The sequence below is a fragment of the Macaca mulatta genome, chromosome 10 (assembly GCF_049350105.2).
Source record: "Macaca mulatta isolate MMU2019108-1 chromosome 10, T2T-MMU8v2.0, whole genome shotgun sequence".
Classification (NCBI taxonomy): domain Eukaryota; kingdom Metazoa; phylum Chordata; class Mammalia; order Primates; family Cercopithecidae; genus Macaca; species Macaca mulatta.
This window is the reverse complement of record NC_133415.1, coordinates 35143555-35169309: the sequence shown is the minus strand read 5'-3', so window position 1 is coordinate 35169309 and position 25755 is coordinate 35143555. Positions and strand designations below refer to the sequence as shown.

The 25755-nt window shown below is 39.3% G+C and overlaps 1 protein-coding gene across 9 annotated transcripts in view; it reads left to right on the top strand.

The window, feature by feature from the left end:
• The window catches only part of LOC100426034 (acyl-coenzyme A synthetase ACSM3, mitochondrial-like), a 134119-nt gene that overhangs the window by 21573 nt on the left and 86791 nt on the right, over positions 1–25755 (top strand). For 5 of the 9 annotated variants that reach the window (XR_013399662.1, XR_013399666.1, XM_077951001.1 and 2 more), the window contains one exon: positions 634–842. The gene's annotated coding sequence lies outside the window, so the exon portion shown is untranslated. Of the gene's footprint in view, positions 1–633; positions 843–1188; positions 2378–2704; positions 4816–25755 lie in introns of those variants that run through there. The other 4 variants (XR_013399661.1, XR_013399663.1, XR_013399664.1 and 1 more) reach the window with 1 other exon arrangement.

The following is a 25755-nucleotide window of genomic DNA, read 5'->3' as shown; positions in this document are numbered from 1 at the left end:
ATAACAAGGCGTATGAATTATAGAGTTGGTAAGGAATAAAATAGTTCAACTATGCTTGACTTATTTAAAAAATTGTCTAAGGTATGACTATTTTTCAAGTTGGGGAAAATCACAAAAGCCAGGTGCAGTGGTGTACAGCTATAGTCCCAGCTACTCCAAAAGATCACTTGAGCCCAGGAGTTCAAGGCTGTAGTGTGAAATGATGGTGCCAGTGAATAGCCACTGTATCCTGTCACTGCACTCTGAGCAACGTAGCAGCCCTGTCCCTTGAAAAGATTGCAATTATAAAACATTTGTTTCAACAAAAATAATTTGAAACTTTTTTGTGTCTCATTATTATTTTAAAAATTCAGTCAATGCACTTTAACTTATAGTTTTGATGGTGTTTTTATGATCTCCTTAACCCCCAGAAAAGTATTGTAGGCCCATGTTAAATGAGGCCTCAACCTTCTTTCTTTATCTTGTTTCGTATCCTAGCACAAAATAGAAGAGCAAATCTAATGTTTTTAAGAAAGCACTGCAGCAGATAACTTTAAAAAGAACAAATTAAATGGTTGTTCTAGTACATAAATTGTAAACTCCTATCTAGCTGATTTAAAAAAAATCATATTGCTTTGTGTTATTTCTCTGCAGAAATGAGAAGATGAGAATATAAGTGCTTTAGAGTCATGAAATGTTGCCAATGGGTGAAAAAAGAAAACGAAAAATAATTTTGTAACCGTTAAGCATGATGAAAATGTAAATGTCAGCTTTTACCAGCAAAATCAGGTAGTAAGTCATTTTACAAGATGACAGTGAAAGAGTATACAAATGAAGATGTAGTGCCAGAGAATATTTTTGAGGTAAGTGGTATTTATTTTTAGTATTTCTAGATAACTTGAAAAATTGTTTATTTTAAACTTAATGTAGTAGTTCCAAGGTATAGACTTGGTTTCCTTGTGAGATATTGGTTTGCCAAGTCATGTTAGACATAATAAAAGACGTAAAATCATTCTGTCGAGATACAAAGATGTGATTCCATAATCACTGCAGGATGCCTTGGAAGAATTCTAATATAGTTGCTGTCTACCAAATTCTTAAGTTACAGAAAGAAGGTGCTTTCTAGAGTTGCCAGTAAGTGTAAGTTGATTTTAAACAGTGATGAACTTTCTGAATGCCTCTTTTATGTTGGATGTTATTTTCAAACAGCTAAAAGCCATTGTTTCATTCTGTGATGAGCTAAAGGATGACATAACAACAAGCAGTCAATGAAGATATCCAGAGAGTAATGCGTGAATATTGTGTCTATCCAGTGCTTTTAGACTGCTCCTTGCAAATGGCATTTGTCATGCCCACAAGAACCAGAAAGATAGAAGAAAAAGCTGTTTTTCCACCGAAGATTGGCAAAAATCTGGAGAGGAAAGTGGGTATATACATCAAGGTCATCTATAGAAAACCATTTTGAAGTGTAAAGTGTGTGGGTTCTTTACAGACAAATATGGTTCCATGCTATGAAGACTAGAACAGATTGTGTTCATGTATAGTAAACAAACACAATCTAATGATAACTTGCTTCTAGAAAATGTGGAAGCCAATGTCACAATTCAGGTGCTTCAAAACTGTGGTGAAATGCCTCCACGAATTGCTCTAGGCAACGTATTTGAAATAGCTAAATATTTGCCTTATGACTCTAAGTATACTGGGTTTCAGAAATGAAAAACAAGTGAGATGGGAGAGTAGGTGATACAATGAAGATTTAAATCAAGGATTTTATTATATTTTCTTCTTGTGGAGAATTCAAACACTAAATAAAGATACCCCAGGAACACTTTAATACCTTACAACATGCTGCACAAACTATTTTCAAAGCATTTTAGCCACCAGAGAAAACTCCTCAAATACCTCAAATCCATCAGTATCTTCAATCATGCTTGCTTCTGAGTAATTCTCTCAACAAGCCATACAATAAAGGGGGCTCTCTGGCCTTGAAATAGTGGGGTTTTTTTCCTACAGAAAGGAGATTGTTCTGTTGTGATTATTTTATTGAGAAGTCCAATTTCTGAGCCATTAAAAAATGCAGGTTCCTGGAAAATCAGAATGAAGAATGCAGAATGATCAGACTACAATGTACTGTCAAAACTAGATTTCAAGAAATTATAGGAAAACTTTCCAAAGTTCCATCTCAAAAGAATTTATTTTTACTAAGAATTCCAAGATAAATTTAGTTTTATGGAAGATTTTTACGTGGATTTTACTCATTCTTCATCTCAGATATCAACAGATCAGTGTATTACTTATTTAGCTAGTAAATGCATTAATATGAAACTCAGAGACATTCCAGTATCCACATTGCTTACACCCTTAGGCATAGATTCAATGTCAGCTATGACAATTGAAAGTAAGCTCTTGGCCGGGCGCGGTGGCTCAAGCCTGTAATCCCAGCACTTTGGGAGGCCGAGACGGGCGGATCGCAAGGTCAGGAGATCGAGACCATCCTGGCTAACATGGTGAAACCCCGTCTCTACTAAAAAATACAAAAAAATAGCTGGGCGAGGTGGCGGGCGCCTGTAGTCCCAGCTACTCGGGAGGCTGAGGCAGGAGAATGGCGTAAACCCGGGAGGCGGAGCTTGCAGTGAGCTGAGATCCGGCCACTGCACTCCAGCCTGGGCGACAGAACGAGACTCCGTCTCAAAAAAAAAAAAAAAAAAAAAAAAAAAAAAGAAAGTAAGCTCTTTTGTAATCGAAAGGTTTAAATTCCTCCAGCCAAACTGCTTAATCCAGATGCAGCACTGCAAATGTTAAATTTTTTTCTGGAAGAACAATCAAATAAGACTTAAGATAGAAAACGAATGGCCACAACCTACGTGAAACTAAAAAAAAAAAGTGTGCAGCCTGCCAAATCAGAATGAAAACAAAAGAACAAGATTATAAACAAAATGCAATCAGACTTTCCTTACGCTTACCTAAAATTTTTTTCTTCTGAAAATTTCAAGCAATTTTGGTCAACATTAAATGGACAATATAAACTAACAAGTCTTTTGAATTTGTATGTGGCAGTAAACATTATATTAACTTTATTATGCAAGACAATCTAAAATTTTTGAGCAAAATTAGAAAATTAGTCTTCATTGATCAAAATAAAATTTGTTACATTTAATACATTCCGAATAAAATTGGTTATTATTGGTTTTTGGAGAATTTGTACAAAATTCCACCAAAAATAAATTATAAATTATTTCCAAATACCAAAATAAAATGAAGAATTTAGTCAGTTGGTTTCACAAAGAAGGAAAATTTGGTTAATAGCAGAGAGTATCATCTCTATGATATTTGTGATTATTTGATCAATATTCTAAGATGGATACAATGGCAAGTAATTACAAAATTAAAAAGAATAACTGGTACCAGCCACTGCAAAAACCTACCAAATTGTAAAGAACATTGACACTATGAAGAAACTGCATCAACTGACGGGCAAAACAACCAGCTGGCATCGTAATGACAGGATCAGATTCACGCATAACAATATTAACCTTAAATGTAAACTAGCTAAATGCCCCAATTGAAACACATAGACTGGCAAATTAGATAAAGAGTCAAGACCCATCGGCATGCTGTATTCAGGAGACCCATCTCACGTGTAAATACACAGGCTTAAAATAAAGGGATGAAGGAACATTTACCAAGCAAGTGGACAAGTGGAAAGCAAAACAAAAAAGTTGCAATCCCAATCTCTGATAAAAGAGACTTTAAACCAGCAAAGATCAAGAGGGACAAAGAAGGACATTACATAATGGTAAAGGGATCAATGCAACAAGAAAAGCTAACTATCCCAAATATATATGCACCCAATACAAGGAGCACACAGATTCATAAAGCAAGTTCTTAGAGATCTACAAAGACTTGGACTCCCACATAATAATAGTGGGAGACTTTAACACCCCACTATCAATATTAAACAGATCAAGACAGAAAATTAACAGATACTCAGGACTTGAACTCAGCTCTGGGCCAAGCAGACCTAATAGACATCTACAGAACTCTCGACCCCTAATCAACAGAATATACATTCTTCACAGCACCTCATCACATTTACTCTAAAATTGACCACATAATTGGAAGTGAAACACTCCTCAGAAAATGTAAAAGAATGGAAATCATAACAGTCTCTCAGACCACAGGGCAACCAAACTAGAATTCAGGATTACTAAATGCCCACAAGAGAAAGCAGAAAAGATGTAAAATCGACACCCTAACATCAAAATTAAAAGAACTAGAGAAGCAAGGACAAGCAAATTCAAAAGCTAGCAGAAGACAAGAAGTAACTAAGATCAGAGCAGAACTGAATGAGATAGAGACATGACAAACCCATCAAAAAAAATCAATGGATCCAAGAGCTGGTTTTTTGGAAAGATCAACAAAATAGACAGCTACCAGACTAAAAAGAGAAGAATCAAATAGATGCAATAAAAAATGACATAGGGAATATCACCACTGATCCCACAGAAATACAAACTACCATCAGAGAATAAACACCTCTATGCAAATGAACTACAAAAATCTAGAAGAGATGGATAAATTCTTGGATACATGTACACTCCCAAATCTAAACCAGGAAGAAGTCAAATCCCTGAATAAACCAATAACAAGTACTGAAATTGAGGCAGTAATTAATAGCCAGCAACCAAAAACAGTCGAGGACCAGAAGGATTAACAGCTGAATTCTACCAGAGATAGAGGAGCTGGTACCATTACTTCTGAAACTATTCCAAACAATAGAAGAAGAGGGAATCCTCCCTATCATTTTATGAGACCAGCATCATCCCGATACAAAAACCCAGAAGAGACACAACAAAAAAAATATTTCAGGCCAATATTACTGATGAACGTTGATGCAAAAATCCTCAATAAAATACTGGCAAACCGAATCCAGGAGCACATCAAAATGCTTATCCACCATGGGCAAGTCGGATTCATACCTGGGATCCAAGGCTGGTTGAACATACACAAATCAATAAACGTAATCCATCACATAAACAGAACCAATGACAAAAACCACATGATTATCTCAATAGATGGAGAAAAGGACTTAACAAAATTCAACACCCCTTCATGCTAAAAAAAACTCCCAATAAACTGGAAATCAATGGAACGTATATCAAAATAATGGGCTATTTATGAAAAACCCACACCCAATGTCATACTGAATGGACAAAAACTGGAAGCATTCCCTTTGAAAACCAGCACAAGACAAGGATGCCCTCTCTCACCACTCCTATTCAGCATACTATTGGAAGTTCTGGCCAGGGCAATCAGTCAAAAGAAAGAAATGAAAGGTATTCAAATAGGAAGAGAGGAAGTCACTCTGTTTGCAGATGACATGATTGTGTGTTTAGAAAATCCCGTCTTCTCAGCCCAAAATCTCCTTAAGCTGATAAGCAACTTAAGCAAAGTCTCAGGATACAAAATCTATGTGCAAAAATCACAAGCATTCCTATACACCAATAACAGAGAGCAAAATCATGAGTGAACTCCCATTCACAGTTCCTACTAAGAGAAAAAAGTACCGGCCGGGCGCGGTGGCTCAAGCCTGTAATCCCAGCACTTTGGGAGGCCGAGACGGGCGGATCACGAGTTCAGGAGATCGAGACCATCCTGGCTAACATGGTGAAACCCCATCTCTACTAAAATACAAAAAAAATTAGCCGGGCGAGGTGGCGGGCGCCTGTACTCCCAGCTACTCGGGAGGCTGAGGCAGGAGAATGGCGTGAACCCGGGAGGCGGGGCTTGCAGTGAGCTGAGATCCGGCCACTGCACTCCAGCCTGGGCAACAGAGCTAGACTCCGTCTCAAAAAAAAAAAAAAAAAAAAAAAGAGAAAAAAGTACCTAGGAATACAACTTACAAGGGATGTGAAGGACCTTTTCAAGGAGAACTATAAACCTCTGCACAAGGAAGTAAGAGAAGACACAAACAAATGGAAAAACATTCCATGCTCAAGGATAGGAAGTCAATATCGTGAAAATGAACTTACTGCCCAAAGGAATTTGTAGATTCAGTGCTATCCCCATCAAGCTGCCACTGACTTTTCTCACAGAATTCGAAAAAACTAAGCTCCATATGGAACCAAAAAAGAGCCCGCATAGCCAGGACAATCCTGGGCAAGAAGAACAAAGCTGGAGGCATCATGCTACCTGACTTTATATTACAAGGCTACAGTAACCAAAACAGCACGGTACTGGTACCACAACAGAGATACAGACCAATGGAACAGAACAGAGGCCTAAGAAATAACACCACACTTCTACCCCCATCTGATCTTTCACACACCTGACACAAGCAATGGAGAAGAGAATTCCCTATTTAATAAATGGTGTTGGGAAAACTGGCTAGCCGTATGCAAATAACTGAAACTGCACCCCTTCTTTACATCTTATACTAAAGTCAACTTGAGATGGATCAAAGACTTAAATGTGAGACCTAGGAACATAAAAATCCTAGAAGAAAACTTGGGCAATACCATTCAGGACATAGGCATGAGGAAAGATGTCATGTCTAAAACACCAAAAGCAACGCCAACAAAAGCCAAAATTGACAAATGGAATCTCGTTAAACTAAAGAGCTTCTGCACAGCGAAAGCAACTACCATCAGGGTGAACAGGCCACCTACAGAATGGGAGAAAATTTTTACAATCTATCCATCTGACAAAGGGCTAATATCCAGAATCTACAAAGAACAAATAAACTTACAAGAAAAAATCAAACAACCCCATCAAAAAGTGGGCAGAGGAAGTGAAGAGACACTTCTCAAAAGAAGACATTTATGCAGCCAACAGACATATGAAAAAATGTTCATCATCACTGGCCATAAGAGAAATGCAAATCAAAACCACAATGAGATACCATCTCATACCAGCTACAATGGTGATCATTAAAAATTCAGGAAACAGGCCGGGCGCGGTGGCTCAAGCCTGTAATCCCCAGCACTTTGGGAGGCCGAGGCGGGCGGATCACAAGGTCAGGAGATCGAGACCACAGTGAAACCCCGTCTCTACTAAAAATACAAAAAATTAGCCGGGCGCGGTGGCGGGTGCCTGTAGTCCCAGCTACTCAGGAGGCTGAGGCAGGAGAATGGCGGGAACCCGGGAGGCGGAGCTTGCAGTGAGCCGAGATCGCGCCACTGCACTCCAGCCTGGGCAACAGCGTGAGACTCCGTCTCAAAAAAAAAAAAAAAAAAATTCAGGAAACAGGTGCTGGAGAGTATGTGGAGAATTAGGAACGTTTTTTACACTGTTGGTGGGACTGTAAACTAGTTCAACCATTGTGGAAGACAATATGGCAATTCCTCAAGGATCTAGAACTAGAAATACCATTTGACCCAGCCATCCCATTGCTGGGTATATACCCAAAAGAGTATAAATCATGCTGCTATAAAGACACATGCACATGTATGCTTATTGTGACACTCTTCACAATAGCAAAGACTTGGAACCAACCCAAATGTCCACCAATGATAGACTGGATTAAGAAAATGTGGCACATGGTGGGGCGGTTCCAAGATGGCCAAAAAGGAACAGCTCCAGCCTCCAGCTCCCAGCTTGAGTGACACAGAAGACAGGTGATTTCTGCATTTCCAACTGAGGTACTGGGTTCGTCTCACTGGGGCCTGTTGGACAGTGGGTACAGGACAGTGGGTGTGGCCCAACGAGCAAGAACCAAAGTAGGGCGAGGCATCGCCTCACCCAGGAAGCACAAGGGGGAAGGGAATTCCCTTTCCTAGCCAAGGGAAACCGTGACATACAACATCTGGAAAATCAGGTCACTCCCACCCTGATACTGTGCTTTACCAAGGGTCTTAGCAAACAGAACACCAGGAGATGATATGCCACACCTGGCTCGGAGGGTCCCATGCCCACAGAGCCTCCCTCATTGCTAGCACAGCTGTCTGAAATCTAAGTGCAAGGTGGCAGTGAGACTGGGGGAGGGGCGCCCACCATTCCTGAGGCTTAATTAGGTAAAGTGGCCAGGAACTTCGAACTGGAAGGAACCCAGCACAGCTCAGGGAGGCCTTCCTTCCTCTGTAGACTCCACCTTTGGGGACAGGGCATAGCCAAACAAAAGGCAGCAGAAACCTCCGCAGATTTAAATGTCCCTGTCTGCTTTGAAGAGAGTGGTTCTCCCAGCATAGAGTTTGAGATCTGAAAATGAACAGACTGCCTGCTCAAGTGGGTCCCTGACCCCCGAGTAGCCTAACTGGGAGACACCCCCAACTAGGGGCAGACTGACACACCTCACACGGCTGGGTACCTCTCTGAGACGAAGCTTCCAGAGGAATGATCAGACGGCAACATTTGCTGTTCAGCAATATTCACTCTTCTGCAGCCTCTGCTGCTGATACCCAGGCAGACAGGGTCTGGAGTGGACCTCAAGCAAACTCCAGCAGACCTACAGCTGAGGGTGCTGACTGTTAGAAGGAAAACTAACAAACAGAAAGGACATCCACACCAAAACCCCATCTGTACATCACCATCATCAAAGACCAAAGGTAGATAAAACCACAAAGATGGGGAAAAAGCCGTGCAGAAGAGCTGAAAATTCTACAAATCAGAGCGTCTCTCCCCTTCAAAGAAACACAGCTCCTCGTCAGCAACGGAACAAAGTAGGATGGAGACTGACTTTTATGAGCTGAGAGAAGGCTTCAGGTGATCAAACTTCTCCGAGCTAACGGATAAAGTTTGAACCCAGAGCAAAGAAGCTGAAAACCGTGGAAAAAATTTGACGAATGGCTAACTAGATAACTGATATAGAGAAGTCCTTAAATGACCTGACAGAGCTGAAAACCATGACACGACAACTACGTGACAAATGCACAAACTTGAATAACCTACTCATTCAGTTGGAAGAAAGGGTATCAGTGATTGAAGATGAAATGAATGAAATGAGGCAAGAAGAGAAGTTTAGAGAAAAAAGTAAAAACAAATCACAAAGCCTCCAAGAAATATGGGACTATATGAAAACACCAAATCTGCATCTGATTGGTGTACCTGAAAGTGACGGGGAGAATGGAACCAAGTTGGAAAACACTCTGCAAGATGCTACCCAGGAGAACTTCCCCAACCTGGCAAGGTAGGCCAGAATTCAAATTCGGGAAATACAGAGAACAACACAAAGATAGTCCTCTAGAAGAGCAACTCCAAGACACGTAATTGTCAGATTCACCAAAGTTGAAATGAAGGAAAAAATGTTAACGGCAGCCAGAGAGAAAGGTCGGGTTACCCACAAAGGGAAGCCAATCAGACTAACAGCGGATCTATCGGCAGACACTCCACATGCCAGAAGAGAGTGGGGACCAATATTCAACACTCTCAAAGAATTTTAAACCCAGAATTTCATATCCAGTCAAACTAAGCTTCATAAGTGAAGGAGAAATAAAATCCTTTACAGACAAGCAAATGCTTAGAGATTTTGTCACCACCAGGCCTGCTCTACAAGAGATCCTGAAGGAAGCACTAAACATGGAGAGGAACAACTGGTACCACCCAGTGCAAACACATGCCATAATGTAAAGACCATCAGTGCTAGGAAGAAACTACATCAACTAACAAGCAAAATAACCAGCTAACATCATAATGACAGGATCAAGTTCACACGTAACAATATTAACCTTAAATGTAAATGGGCTAAATGCTCCAATTAAAAGACACAGACTGGCAAATTGGATAAAGAGTCAAGACCCATCAGCGTGCTGTATTCAGGAGACCCATCTCACATGCAGAGACACACATAGGCTCAAAATAAAGGGATGGAGGAAGATCTACCAAGCAAATGGAAAACAAAAAAAGGCAGGGGTTGCAATCCTCTTTGATAAAACAGACTTTAAACCAACAAAGATCATAAGAGACGAAGAAGGCTATTACATAGTGGTAAAGGGATCAATTCAACAAGAAGAGCTAACTGTCCTAAATATATATGCACCCAATACAGAAGCACCCAGATTCATAAAGCAAGTCCTTAGAGACCTACAAAGACACTTAGACTCCCACACAATAATAATGGGAGACTTTAACACCCCACTGTCAACATTAGACAGATCAACAAGACAGAAAGTTAACAAGGATATCCAGGAATTGAACTCAACTCTGCGCCAAGCGGACCTAATAGACATCTACAGAACTCTCCACCCCAAATCAACAGAATATACATTCTTCTCAGCACCACATTGCACTTATTCCAAAATTGACCACATAGTTGGAAGTAAAGCACTCCTCAGCAAATGTAAAACAACAGAAATGATAACAAACTGTCTTTCAGGCCACAGTGCAATCAAACTAGAACTCAGGATTAAGAAACTCACTGAAAACCGCTCAACTGCATGGAAACTGAACAACCTGCTCCTGCTTGACTACTGGGTACATAACAAAAAGAAGGCAGAAATAAAGATGTTCTTTGAAACCAATGAGAACAAAGATACAACGTGCCAGAATCTCTGGGACATACATAAAGTGGTGTGTAGAGGGAAATTTATAGCACTAAATGCCCACAAGAGAAAGCAGGAAAGATCTAAAATTGACACCCTAACATCACAATTAAAAGAACTCGAGAAGCAAGAGCAAACACATTCAAAAGCTAGCAGAAGTCAAGAAATAGAGCAGAACTGAACGAGATAGAGACACAAAAAAACCCTTCAAAAAAATCAATGAATCCAGAAGCTGGTTTTTTGAAAAGCTCAACAAAATTGATAGACCACTAGCAAGACTAATGAAGAAAACAGGGAGGAATCAAATAGACGCAATAAAAAATGATAAAGGGGATATCACCACCGACCCCACAGAAATTCGAAATACCATTAGAGAATAATATAAACACCTGTATGCAAATAAACTAGAAAACCTAGAAGAAATGGATAAATTCCTGGACACATACACTCTCCCAAGACTAAACCAGGAAGAAGTTGAATCCTTGAATAGACCAATAACAGGCTCTGAAATTGAGGCAATAATTAATAGCCTACCAACAAAAAAAGTAGAAGACCAGACAGATTCACAACTGAATTCTACCAGAGGTACAAGGAGGAGCTGCTACCATTCCTCTGAAACTATTCCAATCAATAGAAAAAGAGGGAATCCTCCCTATCATTTTATGAGGCCAGCATCATCCTGATACCAAAGCCTTGCAGAGACACAACAAAAAAAGAGAATTTTAGACCAGTATCCCTGATGAACATTGATGCAAAAATCCTCAATAAAATACTGGCAAACCAAATCCATCAGCACATCAAAGAGCTTATCCACCATGATCAAGTGGGCTTCATCCCTGGGATGCAAGGCTGGTTCAACATAGGCAAATCAATAAACATAATCCAGCATATAAACAACCAAAGACAAAAACCACATGATTATCTCAATAGATAGAGAAAAGGCCTTTGACAAAATTCAACAGCTCTTCATGCTGAAAACTCAATAAATTCGGTATTGATGGAACGTATCTCAAAATAATAAGAGCTATTTATGACAAACCCACTGCCAATATCATACTGAATGGGCAAAAACTGGAAGCACTCCCCTTGAAAACTGGCACAAGATAGGGATGCCCTCTGTCACCACGCCTATTCAACATAGTGTTGGAAGTTCTGGTCAGGGCATTCAGGCAGGAGAAAGAAATAAAGGGTATTCAATAAGAAAAGAGGAAGTCAAATTGTCCCTGTTTGCAGATGACATGATTGTATACTTAGAAAACCCCATAGTCTCAGCCCAAAAACTCCTTAAGCCAATAAGCAACTTCAGCAAAGTTTCAGGATACAAAATCAATGTGCAAAAATCACAAGCATTCTTATACACCAGTAACAGACAAACACAGAGCCAAATCATGAATGAACTTCTATTCACAGTAGCTTCAAAGAGAATAAAATACGTAGGAATCCAACCTACAAGGGATGTGAAGGACCTCTTCAAGGAGAACTACAAACCACTGCTCAATTAAAAGAGGACACAAGCAAATGGAAGTACATTCCATGCTCATGGGTAGGAAGAATCAATATTGTGAAAATGGCCATACTGCCCAAGTTAATTTATAGATTCAATGTCATCCCCATCAAGCTACCATGACTTTTTTCACAGAATTGGAAAAAACTACTTTAAAGTTCATATGGAACCAAAAAAGAGCCCGCATTGCCAAGACAATCCTAAGCCAAAAGAACGAAGCTGAAAGCATCACGCTACCTGACTTCAAACTATACTAAAAGGCTACAGTAACCAAAACAGCATGGTACTGGTACCAAAACAGAGATGTAGACCAATGGAACAGAACAGAGCCCTCAGAAATAGTGCCACACATATACAACCATCTGATCTTTGACAAACCTGACAAAAAACAAGAAATGGGGAAAGAATTCCCTATTTAACAAATGGTGCTGGGAAAACTGGGTAGCCATAAGTAGAAAGCTGAAACTGGATCCCTTCCTTACACTTTATACAAAAATTATTTCAAGATAGATGAAAGACTTAAAAGTTAGACCTAAAACCATAAAAACCCTAGAAGAAAACCTAGGCAATACCATTCAGGACATAGGCATGGGCAAGGACTTCATGTCTGAAACACCAAAAGCAAGAACAACAAAAGCCAAAATTGACAAATGGGATCTAATTAAACTAAAGAGCTTCTGCACAGCAAAGAAACTACCATCAGAGTGAACAGCCAACCTACAGAATGGGAGAAAATTTTTGCATTCTACTTATCTGACAAAGGGCTAGTATCCAGAACCTACAAAGAACTCAAACAAATTTACAAGAATAAAGCCCATCAAAAAGTGGGCAAAGGATATGAGCAGATACTTCTCAAAAGAAGACATTTATGCAGCCAACAGACACATGAAAAAATGCTCATCATCACTGGCCATCAGAGAAATGCAAATCAAAACCACAATGAGATACCGTAGTCTCACACCAGTTAGAATGGCGATCATTAAAAAGTCAGGAAACAGGTGCCAGAGAGGATGTGGAGAAATAGGAACACTTTTACACTGTTGGTGGGACTGTAAACTAGTTCAACCATTGTGGAAGACTGTGGCAATTCCTCAAGGATCTAGAACTAGAAATACCATTTGACCCAGCCATCCCACTACTGGTGATATACCCAAAGGATCATAAATCATGCGGCTATAAAGACACATGCACACGTATGCTTATTGCAGCAGTATTCAGAAGAACAAAGACTTGGAACCAAACCAAATGTCCATCAGTGACAGACTGGATTAAGAAAATGTGGTACATATATACCATGGGATAATATGCAGCCATAAAAAAGGATGAGTTCGTGTCCTTTGCAGGGACATGAATGAAGCTGGAAACCATCATTCTCAGCAAATCTATCGCAAGAACGGAAAACCAAACACTGCATATTTTCACTCATAGGTGGGAATTGAACAATGAGAACACTTGGACACAGGAAGGGGAATATCACACACCAGGGCCTGTTGTGGGGTGGGGGAGGGGGGAGGGATAGCATTAGGAGAAATACCTAATGTAAATGACGAGTTGATGGGTGCAGCAAACCAACCTGGCACATGTATACCTACGTAAGAAACCTGCATGTTGTGCACATGTGCCCTAGAACTTAAAGTATAATAATTAAAAAAAAAAAGCATTAAAAAAACCCAAAAATCTTAGGCAAGACTAGAATCTAACAACAGGTGTACCACAGTTTTTGAAACATAAATCTTCTCTCTCCAGTTTTCCATTTTTTACTAAAGACAAATCATGGTAGGACTGATTTGCTTTATTATACTTGATCTAATTATTTGTATACAGTGCAGCAAAAATAATTTTTTACATAAACTTTTAAATTGGCTTTCCTGGAACTTTGTTTCATATAAGAAATCTCAGATAAGACTTTGTTTATAGCCGAGTCCAGCCATGGGTTTATACCATCAAATACCTATGAGGTGGGTGAATTTTTTTCCTCTTGAGGTTCCAAGATAAACTTGAAGCTCCTGTTTCTGTCAGAAAGTGACATTCTTTACTTATCACAGGTCAGGAGCCTGGTAAACTGTGTAGGCAAGGTCTGAGGCTAATTTTCCCAAGGGGCTTTTTTTGGCTCCGTAAGTCAAGTTTGATTTCTAAAAGGAAAGTACACCATTCCAGTCAAAGCCTTGGTAAAATTACCAGTTTCTCCAGTTGTGTCATGTTGTAAATGAAAACAGATTCTTATTTTACTTATGCAAATAACTGTATTGCCATAAGTTCAGAATACTCAAAAATAGGTTCCAAATTTTGGATAAATCAGAGAAAAACAAATATGCTCTAAATTTTCATAGGAGTATACAAAATTGTTAAAAGTGTCAATAGCTCAAAAGAAAAGTTTTCTTGACTGAAAAAACAAAGAATCAGCAATATTTTAAGCAAAAAAAACTCAAAAAGATTACTTCAGTCTTTTATTAGTTCAGTCCATGTAGTTAATTCCTGTTCTGCTTGATATTCATGAACATTTTAGTTCTTCATGGGTTTTGAAAGTTTTTTTTTCTGATGTCAGAATTTTCGAAGTTATCATAAACTTGTATTCAGGAGTGCCTGCTGGAGTTTTATAGCTGATTATAAAACCACCTTCTAAAGAGGACCAAAACAACACAATAATTGTTCATGGATGACAAAATGTTTTAGGGCACCCGTAGTCAAAGAAACAGTTGACAAGGAAATTTAACTCTGTGGCACACAATAATTTAACATGACATTTGTAATTATTACTGATAATGTATACTGTTACTTCAGAATTATAGGAGTTTCCCATAATTATGGAACACATGCTAATAACATATTTATACAAATATATTCCAAAGAAAACCAAACACCATTTCGTATTTGACAATACTTCCTGTATAATTTTTAATACCATATAAGCCAAATTTTGTCATTTTTGGACTTTAGAAAAATAAAGGATTAATTAGGTCAGAAAAGGTCATAATTTATAAATTGATTTAGTAAAGTATTTTAAATATTAAAGATTTAGAACACTTGATATCACAGGTCGTTGTAAAATAAGTCATTCATTTGACAAAAGAAATAAGGATTCAAAAAAAAGTGAAAACCTTTATTCTTTGAGAGAGGAGACGTACATTTCCAAACAGTAAGCCCTAATAAAAACAGCATGAAGCCAATTAAATGTTTTTGAAAATTTTGATCTTCATCATAAGATATACTTTCCATAAGCCTTCGATGACCTCATAATGTTTATTAAGGAACTGGTTGTTTCAAAAAAAAAAAAAAAAAGCCTTGTTAATGTGACACTGGGACCCATATGCTGGTCTTGCATCAGGGTACCTTTGACATTATTTGTCCCTTAAAATCTCACATGCCCACCTCTTCCATGACAGTCCCTTGGCCTTGAGGAGTTGAACAGCTTTAATTTCTGGCCCCATGTCTCAAGAATGCAGCTTATTTTGATGGGCATCTTCTAATGGGCCTGAAGATGACGCTTTACTTGTTGTCAGTGTTTAAGATTTAGCTGAACTTGGTTCCCTTTTTAGACTCAGGAGTCAAAGCCCTGTAACTCAATGGCACAAGTACTTTAAAATCCTATGCTGAAAAATACATGGATATAATAACCTTAATTTAAAAATTTGTTTTAATTAAGGTTCCAGTACTGTGTCAAATAGGCGTGGTAAGAGTGGACATCCTTGTTCTGTTCTGGTTCTCAGGGGAATCATTCCAAGTTTTGTTCATTCAGTGTAATTGTGGCTGTGAGTTTGTTATAAATGGCTCTTATTATTATATGTTATATTTCTTCAATATCTGGTGTGTTGATAATTTTTAACATGAAGAATATTGAGTTTTATGAAAAGCCATTTCTGCCTTTATTGAGATAATCATGTGGGGTTTTTTTAGTTCTGTTTATATGATGAATTACATTAATTTTTATATGTTGAACCCACCTTGCAGGAATAAAGCCTACTGGATCATGGTACATTAAATTTTTGATGTGTTCTTGTATTTGACTTGCCAATATTTTGTTGAGATTTTTGCATCTATGTTCATCAGGTTATTGTCCTGAAGTTTTGTTATTTCATTGTATCTCTGCCAGATTTTTGTATCAGGATGATGCTGACTTTGTAGAATAAGTTACAGAGGAGTTTATCTTTCTCAATTTTTTGGAACAGTTTCATCAGAAATGGTACCAGCTCTCCTTTATACATCTGGTAGAATGCAGCTATGAATCCTTCTGGTCCTGGGCTCTTTTTGTTTGACAGGTTATTTATTACTGCCTCAATTCCAGAGCTCATTACTGGTCTGTTCAGGAATTTAATTTCTCCCTGGTTCAATCTTGGGAGGGTGTATGTGTCTAGGAATTTATCAGTTTCTTTTAGATTTTCTAGTTTATTTGCATAGAAGTGTTGATAATACACTCTGATTGTTGTTTGTATTTCTCTGAGTTTAGTGGCAATATCCCCCTTGTTTCTGATTGTGTGTATTTGGACTTCCCCTTTTTTCTTCTTTATTAGCTTAGCTAGTGGTCCATTTTATTAATTTGTTCAAAAAACAAGCTCCTGGATTTTTTATCTTTTAAATGGTTTTTTAAAAAGAGTCCACATAAGACAATACTAGGCAAAAAGAACAAAGCTGGAGACATTATGTTACCCAGCTCCACACTATTGTACAGGGCTACAGTAACCAGTACAGCATGGTACTGGCATAAAAAGAGACATATATACCAGTGGAACAGAATGGAGAGCCCAGAAATAATGCCACACACCTACAACTATCTGATTTTCACAAAGCTGACAGAAACAATAGGGAAAGAATTTTCTATCCAATAAAGAATGCTGGAATAACTGGCTAGCCATAAGCAGAAGTTTGAAACTCGATTCCTTCATTGTGACATATACAAAACTTAAGATGGAAAAAAGGCTGAAATGTAAAACCCAAAACTAAAAAACCCTAGAAGATAACTTAGACAATATGATTCAGAACATAGGCATGAGCAAACATTTAATAACAAAGATTCCAAAAGCAGTTGCAACAAAAGGAAAAATTGACAAATGAGACCTAATTAAACTAATGAGCTTCTGTAATGCAAAGGAAACTATCAGCAGAGTGAGCAGACAACTTACAGAATTGGAGAAAATTTTTGTAAACTGTGCATCTGACAAGGTATATTATCCACCATTTATAAGAAACTTAAATTTACAAAAGAAAAAAATTTAAGTGGGCAAAAGGCCAGGCATAGTGACTTACACCTGTAATCAGAGCACTTTGCAAGGCCAAGGCAGGTGGATCACTTGAGGTCAGGAGTTCAAGACCAGCCTAGCCAGTATGGTGAAACCTCGTCGCTACTAAAAATAAAAATAAAAAAACTGCCAGGGATGGTGGTGTGTGCCTGTAGCCCCAGCTACTCAGGAGTAGTTGAGGCAGGAGAATTGCTTGACCTGGGATGTGGAGGTTGCAGTAAGCTGAGATTTTGCCACTGCACTGTAGCCTGGGTGACCAAGTGAGACTCCATCTCAAAAAAAAAAAAAAAAAAAGTGGGCAAAGGACATGAAGAGACACTTTTCAAAAGAAGACATATGCAGCCATCAATTTTATGAAGTAAAGCTCAACATCGCTAATCATTAGAGGCATGCAAATCAAAATTACAATGAGACACCATCTCATACCAGTCAGAATGGCTATTTAAAGCTATACAATAACAGCTGCTGTCAAAGATGTGGCGGAAAAAATGCTTTTACACTATTAATGGGAGTGTAAATTAGTTCAACCATTATAGAAGACTGTGTCAATTCCTCAAAGACCTAAAGACAGAACTACCGTTTGACCCAGCGATCTTATTACTGAGTAGGTAACCAAAGCAATATACATCGTTCTACTGTAAAGGCACAAGCATGTGTATGTTCATTGCAGCACTATTCACAATAGCAAAGACATGAACTCAACCTAAATGCCCATTAATGATACACTGGATAAGGAAAATGTAGTGCATATATACTATGGAATAGTATGTAGCCGTTAAAAAAAAATGAGATTATGTCCATTGCAGGAACATGGATGGAGCTGGAGGCCATTGTCCTTAGCATACTAAAACAAGAAGAGAAAACTAAGTACTGCATGTTCTCACTTATAAGTGGGAACTAAATAATGAGAACACATGAACACATAAAAGGGATCAACACACATAGGGACCTATTGAAGGGTGGAGAGTGGGAGGAAGGAGACAGGAGAAAATAACTAGTGGGTACTAGGCTTAATACTGGGGTGAGAAAATAATCTGAATAATAAACCTCATGACACAAGTTAACCTTAGTTCCACTGTTTGTGGACGGTGGCATGTTAGCAGCTCAGTGGCCCTCTTGTCATGGGGGTCAGCTGCCCTACACTGGCAAGGGCAAAGGGCCAGTATGACAACCTTTCGGGGTACCCACACTCAGTGGGTCCCAAGTTTTTGTCCAGTGTCCAAGAAGAATGAGGTCACACAAACAATTGAAGGACATGTGAAGGCAGAAAATTTAATTGAATGATGAAAATGGCTCTCAGAAAAGAGGGGAGCTGGAGAGGGAATGGAAAGGAGAGATCATCTTCCCCAAAGTTGAGTTGTCTCTTCCTTGAAGTCAGGCCATCTCTTCCTCTACTGACTGTGTCTGGGATCCTTACAGGCACAGGATGGGGAATGTGTGCTGATTGGTTTGTGAGTATGCAGAAAAGGATAAAGTGTAGATACCACTCAGAGGTGGACAAGACAGTGCAGAAAACCGATTAGGAAAGGGTAGGTATATGTAAAATGTATATATGAAGGCTGGGGATCAGTCAGAGGAAAGTATACCAAACAGGAAGACAAGTTCTTAATTCAGTCTGAGGATTTAACTTGTAGCTTGGCTTTCAGGCTTTAAACCATTTTTGGCTTGGAGGTGGGTTTCACTGGGGATGTGCCTCTATCTTCCTAGGCATTTGGCTGCCTCATGCCTCTATAATTTCCCCCCTCTGAAGAGGTACATCTAACCATGTTAGAATAAAGACAAAGATCTTAATGACTTCCTGCTGACGGGTGCTGTTTTGGGAAAATAGCAGTCAAATCTCCATTAGAGGCCTATCTAAGGTCCCCAATAAAAGGTAGCCATCATTCGAGGCTTCAGTTACATGATTGTTTAAAGTTTGATGGCCTCTAGGAGAGAAGAAGAAATTCAGGTTATTAGAAGACATATATCCACACTAACAAGGGGGTAAGGACAACTCCAAAATCTCAAGGCTGCCAACATACTAGGATAACTGGTGACTATACTTAAGCTGGCTAAGATTTCAGCGCATGGGGCTTGGCTCTGGTTAGCTCCCTTGGTCTTATTTTCACAAACCAAGAAACCTCTGGGTTATGGACATCCTATTTACTCCTATAACTTGGCTAAATTTGCAGGATAATTGCCCAGAACTAAAATACCAATCCAGATTTTTTACATCACCTATCCCTTCTGTTTCTGAACTTGGAAATCACTAGTTCGTTTACAGGAAGAAGGAATGTTAGTCTAAAATGTAGACAAATAATAACAACTGATGAGACTAGAATTTAATGACAAGCGTATGATAAGTTTTGAAACAATTTTCCTCTCGCTGGTTCTCATTTTTGTCAAAAACAAATCATGATAGGATTGAGTTGTTTGCAAAGTCAACTTCAGTCTTACGATTGGCCAAATTATTTGCATAAAGTGCAGCAAGAATAATTCTTTTTCACATAGGCTTTTAAAATTGGCTTCAGTGGAACTCTGTTCCACAAGAAATCTCAGATAAGACTTTTTCCAACCAAGCCCAGCCATGGGTTTGTACCCTCAAATACCTATGAGTTGGGTAACTGCCTATCTTCTTGGGTCCCAAGAAAACATGGGGCTCCTGGGTCTGTTAGAAAGTGACCTAATTTACTCACCACAGGTGAGGAACCCTGTATGGGAAGTATGTAGACAGGGTATGAAGCCAGTTTTCCCAAGGGGCTTTTATTGGCTCTGCAAGTCAAGCTTAACTCCCTAAAGCAACGCATGCCATTCCAGTCAAAGCCTTAGTAAAACAGCCAGTTTCTCCAGTTGTGTCCTGCTGCAAAAGAAACTGGATTCTGATTGCCCTGATTGAAATAACTTTGCCATCAGTTAAGAATACTCACAAATAGTTTTCAAATTCCAGAGAAACCAGGCAGAAAGAAACAAATATGCTGTAAATTTTGTTCACAGGAGTATACTCAATTGTTAAAAGCAATAGATAGCTCAGAAGGAAAATGTCCTTGACTCTGAAAAACAAAACAAGGATCAGCAATGTTTTATGCAAAAAGGTAAAAAGGATTACTTTGGTTTTCTGTTAGTTCAGTCCTTTCAGTTAACTCTTATTCTGCTTGATATTCATGAGCATTTCAGCTCCTCATGAGTCCTGTACATTTTCCTTTTATTCCAATGTCACAATCATAAACCTGCAGTAAAGAGCACCTGTCAAAGCGCAATAACTGATTATAAACTGTCTTTTGAAGATGATCAAAACGAGACAGCAATTGTCTGTGAATGACAAAATGTCCAGGGTAGTTAGTTAAAAACACAATTGAGAAATTGGTTGTTTCCATGGTTTATAATAGCTTAATCTAATAACCTTAATTATAGTTCATGGCATTTACTCAGATATTAGAATTTGAAAAATCCCATATGATTTTGGTACATATATTAATATTATTCACTAAAATATTCCCTGAAGAAAATTAAACATTTCTATTTTGGCAACCCCATGTAACTAAATATGTCTAATATTCTGTTTATGTCTCTTCTGGATCTTCCAGAGCTCTGTACATCCAAAATTTAGGGGTCAAAAAAGACAGCCTTGAAACTGAAGTTTGATGTGGGGAAGGCTACCAAACAGATTAAAGGTTTAAAACACTTGATATTATAAAATAGAATTCAAATGACCATAAATTATTGTAATTAAGTACCAGCCATAGGTAATGTCTGACTCTTTTCAGCATAGTTAGGGATGTGGTTAATTCCATATAGCCCTAAGCCTTACCAGATAGTAAAGCAGACAAGTCAAACAGTTCTCAAAAGCCAAAGAAGCAGTTTATAATCTTAAAAGATTTAGCAAACCTAGTATCTGACCTGCATAATTTAGACCACATGTTTACATTTTGAAGACATTCATTTTATCAATAATCTTTAAAGCTGTTTTTATTTCTCAAAGATTAATATAAACTAAAGGTATTATAGCTTTTTTAAAATATATTTTTTTCAAAAAATATTACATAGTGGTAATATTTTTCATTTGCCATCTCCTAATTGGATTATTGGCCTCAGAGTGGAGCCCTTCAAGAATCAGGGCTAGGAAAGCATGCACCTTCCAGGGCCAAAGAAACAGGCATAGCTAGAAGAGAAAAACAGATTTTGAAAGGAATCTATCTGCTTTTAAATTCCTTGGGTTCCATGAGAAGAACATAAGTTTTTTCCCCAAAATGGGGTCTGTGTCACCTTTGTTTTTCCCAAGGAGTCCCATGGTCTCAAAATTATTAGGGCCTCTCATGTATGTACCAAGAGTGGCAATACAAAATGGAGAATTATTATTCATTAAACTAAGGAAAAAAAGTTGGCCAGGCGCGGTGGCTCACGCCTGTAATCCCAGCACTTTGGGAGGCCAAGGTGGGCGGATCACAAGGTCAGGAGATCGAGACCATGGTGAAACCCCGTCTCTACTAAAAATACAAAAAATTAGCCGGGCATGGTGGCAGGCGCCTGTAGTCCCAGCTACTCGGGAGGCTGAGGCAGGAGAAAGGCGAACCTGGGAGGCGGAGCTTATAGTGAGCCAAGATTGCGCCACTGCACTCCAGCCTGGGCAGCAGAGCGAGACTTCGTCTCAAAAAAAAAAAAAAAAATTTCCAGAAAAACAAGATCATTGAATAGAAAACCATAAAGGTATTTTAAATATACCTATAGCTTGGAGATCAACTTCTAATTAAGCTGACTTTTAACCATAGTGATCCTAGAAAATTTTTTTTTTTTTTTTTTTTTTTTTTTGAGACGGAGTCTCGCTCTGTTACCCAGGCTGGAGTGCAGTGGCTGGATCTTGGCTCACTGCAAGCTCCGCCTCCCGGGTTTACGCCATTCTCCTGCCTCAGCCTCCCGAGTAGCTGGGACTACAGGCGCCCGCCACCTCGCCCAGCTAGTTTTTTGTATTTTTTAGTAGAGACAGGGTTTCACCAGGTTAGCCAGGATGGTCTCAATCTCCTGACCTCGTGATCCGCCCGTCTCAGCCTCCCAAAGTGCTGGGATTACAGGCTTGAGCCACCGCGCCCAGCCAAAAATATTTTTAAATCCGTTGTTACTCAACTTTAGCCATGCCATGTGACCAATATTTCTGGCTTTTGAACTTTGCCAAAAGTAACCTTGTAGGTGAAATCAACAAGCCTCAACTAAGATAATGACATAACCACAAACGTATGAGGTATTTTTAAAGAGGTAGCAAGCAGTTTCTACAAAACCTGCAATTTTTTTTTTTTTTTTTTTTTTTTTTTTTTGCAGTTGCAAGATTTAATAGAGTGAAAACAGAGCTCCCATAAAATGGGAGGGGACCCAAGGACCCAAGGGGGTTGCTGCTTCCTGCTTGAATGCCTGCGTTTATATCCCAATCATTATTCCTCCTGCTGTGCTCTTAGGCGATATATGATTTGACTATTTACCTCCTGCTTTTAGCCTAATTTGTATTTTAATGAGCCCTCTTTACTACCTGATTGGTCAGGTGTGAGCTGAGTTACAAGCCCTGTGTTTAAAGGTGGGTGCAGTCACCTTCCCCAGCTAGGCTTAGGAATTCTTAGCCTGGGAAATCCAGCTAGTCATGTCTCTCAGTACCCCCTCTCAACAGAAAAACCCAAGTGCTGTTGGGGAGGTTGACTGATGACCGCTCTTAACTGCTTCCTGCTGAATTGGGGCATAGTAGGGGTCGTGCAGTTGAGATTTGCTCGGGAGGGGTGCCTTCAATGTCATTAACATTGGAGCATGGACTAGCAGGCCAGTCCAGTGGTCTGCAGTAGATCTTAGTCATAGACTGCATCTGGGCTCCATTTGAAGAACCATTTATAGTTTTACACCTTTGATTCTGGAAGAGACAAACTTAACAAGGAGATTAAAGGTACAGGGATTCAAATGTATGGCCTGAAGTGCAGGGGATTATTTCTTCGTCACACTTCACAGGTCCTATCTGCTTGATAGTTTTGAAAAGGCCTGGTCTAGTAAATAATGATTCGGCCATCTGATGCATGCTATCAATGCCTAAGTGAAAGGTTTGGTGAAGGATTTTAAGTAATTTCCATTGGTTAGCCACAGGCAAAATATTTTTCCTTCTTCTGTGGCTAGCCATGCTGAGGGGAGGAAACTATGTCCTTGTGAGGTTCCCCATTCTATTTCCTCTTCTGAGTACTGGGGCTTGGTTTCCTGGAGGGGATTACCCCATACTGGGGGTCCTTCTGTAGCATTTCTAATGGAGGGTCCTGCCTTGCGGCTCTTTTGGCTTCAAAATCTGCTTGGCAGTTCCCTCCTATTTCCCTTTCCTTTCCTTTCCTTTCTGATGACCCCAGCAGTGTAAGACTGCCACCTCTTTAGGTTTCTGTACAGCCAAAAATAATCTAATGGCTTTATGATGTTTGATAGGTGTTCCCTCAGAAGTTAGGAATTCGCTTTCTCTCCATATTGCTGTGTGGGCATGGAGGACTAGGTAAACATATTTAGAGTCTGTGTATATATTTACCCTTTTTCCTTCTCCTAATTCTAGTGTATAATGGCCCCTGCTTTTGCTAGGATGTCTCTCCCTAACAAAGGAGTTCTTATGCAAATTTGTTTCAGAGAGGGTGTAGGTAACCTTTTGAGTCAGGAGTGAGATGGAGTTTTTGCCTGCTAGGGTCTTTGTCCTTCTTTTCCTTTGTAGGAATATGCCCTAATTATCGATCTTAAACTTTTTTGTTGCCCCGGGTTCAGTCCTTTTGGGTATGAAATATGAGAGATGGATCCTGTTTATCCTATGTACTTTTTTCCTATGAGAAGGAGAGTGAGGAGAAAAAGATGGGCTTGCTGATGTTGTAAGTACTCTAAGGCTTGGCTGAGTGAAAATGGCTCACACGTTTGAGCAGACCAATTATTAGACAATTCTCCTAACTCTGCTTCCACAAGAGTCTCCCTATCAATTACTGAATACCCATTGTGGGTTTTTTCTCAGTCACCCGGGAGGAACCATCTGTCGTCCTGTCCTGAAGGGAGTTCCTCCTAGGTCTGGTTGGACCTTTGTATGGTAATTAAGATTTAAATCCCCTATTATGAAATCTGCTGGGTTAAGGGAATTTTCAGTGGTTAATGTTAAATCACCTTTTTCTAACAGAATAGCCCCATACTTTAAGATTTTTGAGTTAGTAAGATACTTTGTTGCCTTTTTGACTTAGGATAGTTCTGAACTGATGAGGTGTGCTCACAATGAGATTTCCCTAAAAGTTATTTTTCTAATTTTAGCAAAGCAGTTGCCTCTACCGACTGAATGCATTTGGCCCATCTGCGGGTTACTGGGTTAAGGATTTTTGATAGGAAGGCTACGGGTTGTCAGTGGTCTCAGTGTTTTCAGGCTACGCCCTTGTTTACACTGACAAAAGGTAGTATTGGAGTGTTACAGGGTCCCAGAGAAGACTTTCAATTATCAATTGTAGGTTTTAAATTTGCCTTGGCTTTTAAAGGAATAGGGCATACTGTTTTTTCTTTACTACTTCTATCTTTCTCTTTCTTTCTCTAACTCCCTCTCTGTCTCTTTGTCTCTCTTTCTTTCTCTGACTCCCTCTCTGTTTGTCTCTCTCTCTCCTCTCTCTTTTCTCTGAGCCATTTACAAACTTGGGGCCCTGGCAAGAGTGGTGGGGAGTGGGTCCCACATAACTGCCTGTTGAGAGGTGTATATCTAAACTGGGAGGGCCACCAGGAACAAGACTCCCTAGGTTCATAGCCTAGATGCCTAAGGATGCAGCATAGAGCTTCTTTAGATCCCTTTGGAGATACAACTTGCTAGAGGAAATGAAAGTCTGAACCATTAGTACCTAGGAGGCAGGAATCAGAGGAAGTAGATTCAGAGGTTAAAAAAAAAACTATAATTTTTAAAGGTAGCTCAGAGAAAGGAAGATTTAATAAAGGAAGCTAGAAGTTGTTCATGGAAGGGAAGAGTCACACAAATATTAACCGGAAAGTGCTCATTCTCTAAGCCAGGATTGAACTTGAGACACATTGTAAAATGGCAGAGACCAAAAGAAAGTACTGCCATGTGGGTGCAAGGTCAGGCTCTCAAGGGTGTAAAACAAGATGGAGACCTCATCCCGTTTAAAAAAAAAACTTTACAGTGCTCTTTACCGTTCCATTTTCTGGTTTGCACAGGGAGAGAGAGGCCAGAAGTCTGAGTGGTTAAAAAAAAAAAAAAAAAGTTTAGTCTTATGCCAGCATAGCAGACTCCTGCGTTCCCTTCCCCCAAAGCTCAATTTTAAGCCAAGTAGTTTAAGGTTTGGGGAAATTAACTTTTCCTAGTTTGGGGGATGCATCTGAAGGGAGTGTCCTGTGGTAAAGGGACACAATTACCCATCTGTGAAGAGAGAACAGAGGAGAAAAAGGAAAAAAGGGAGGACAGAGGAGAAAAAATGAAAAGGTTTTTTTAAAAGAAGTCCCAGTGATTCAGGAGGCATTCAAGAGAAGTACAGATTGAAGATGATTGGTTACACATCTGGAAAGAGGAAAAGAGAGGCGTCCCTCAGTTCCTTTTCCTACCCAGTGAATATCCAGG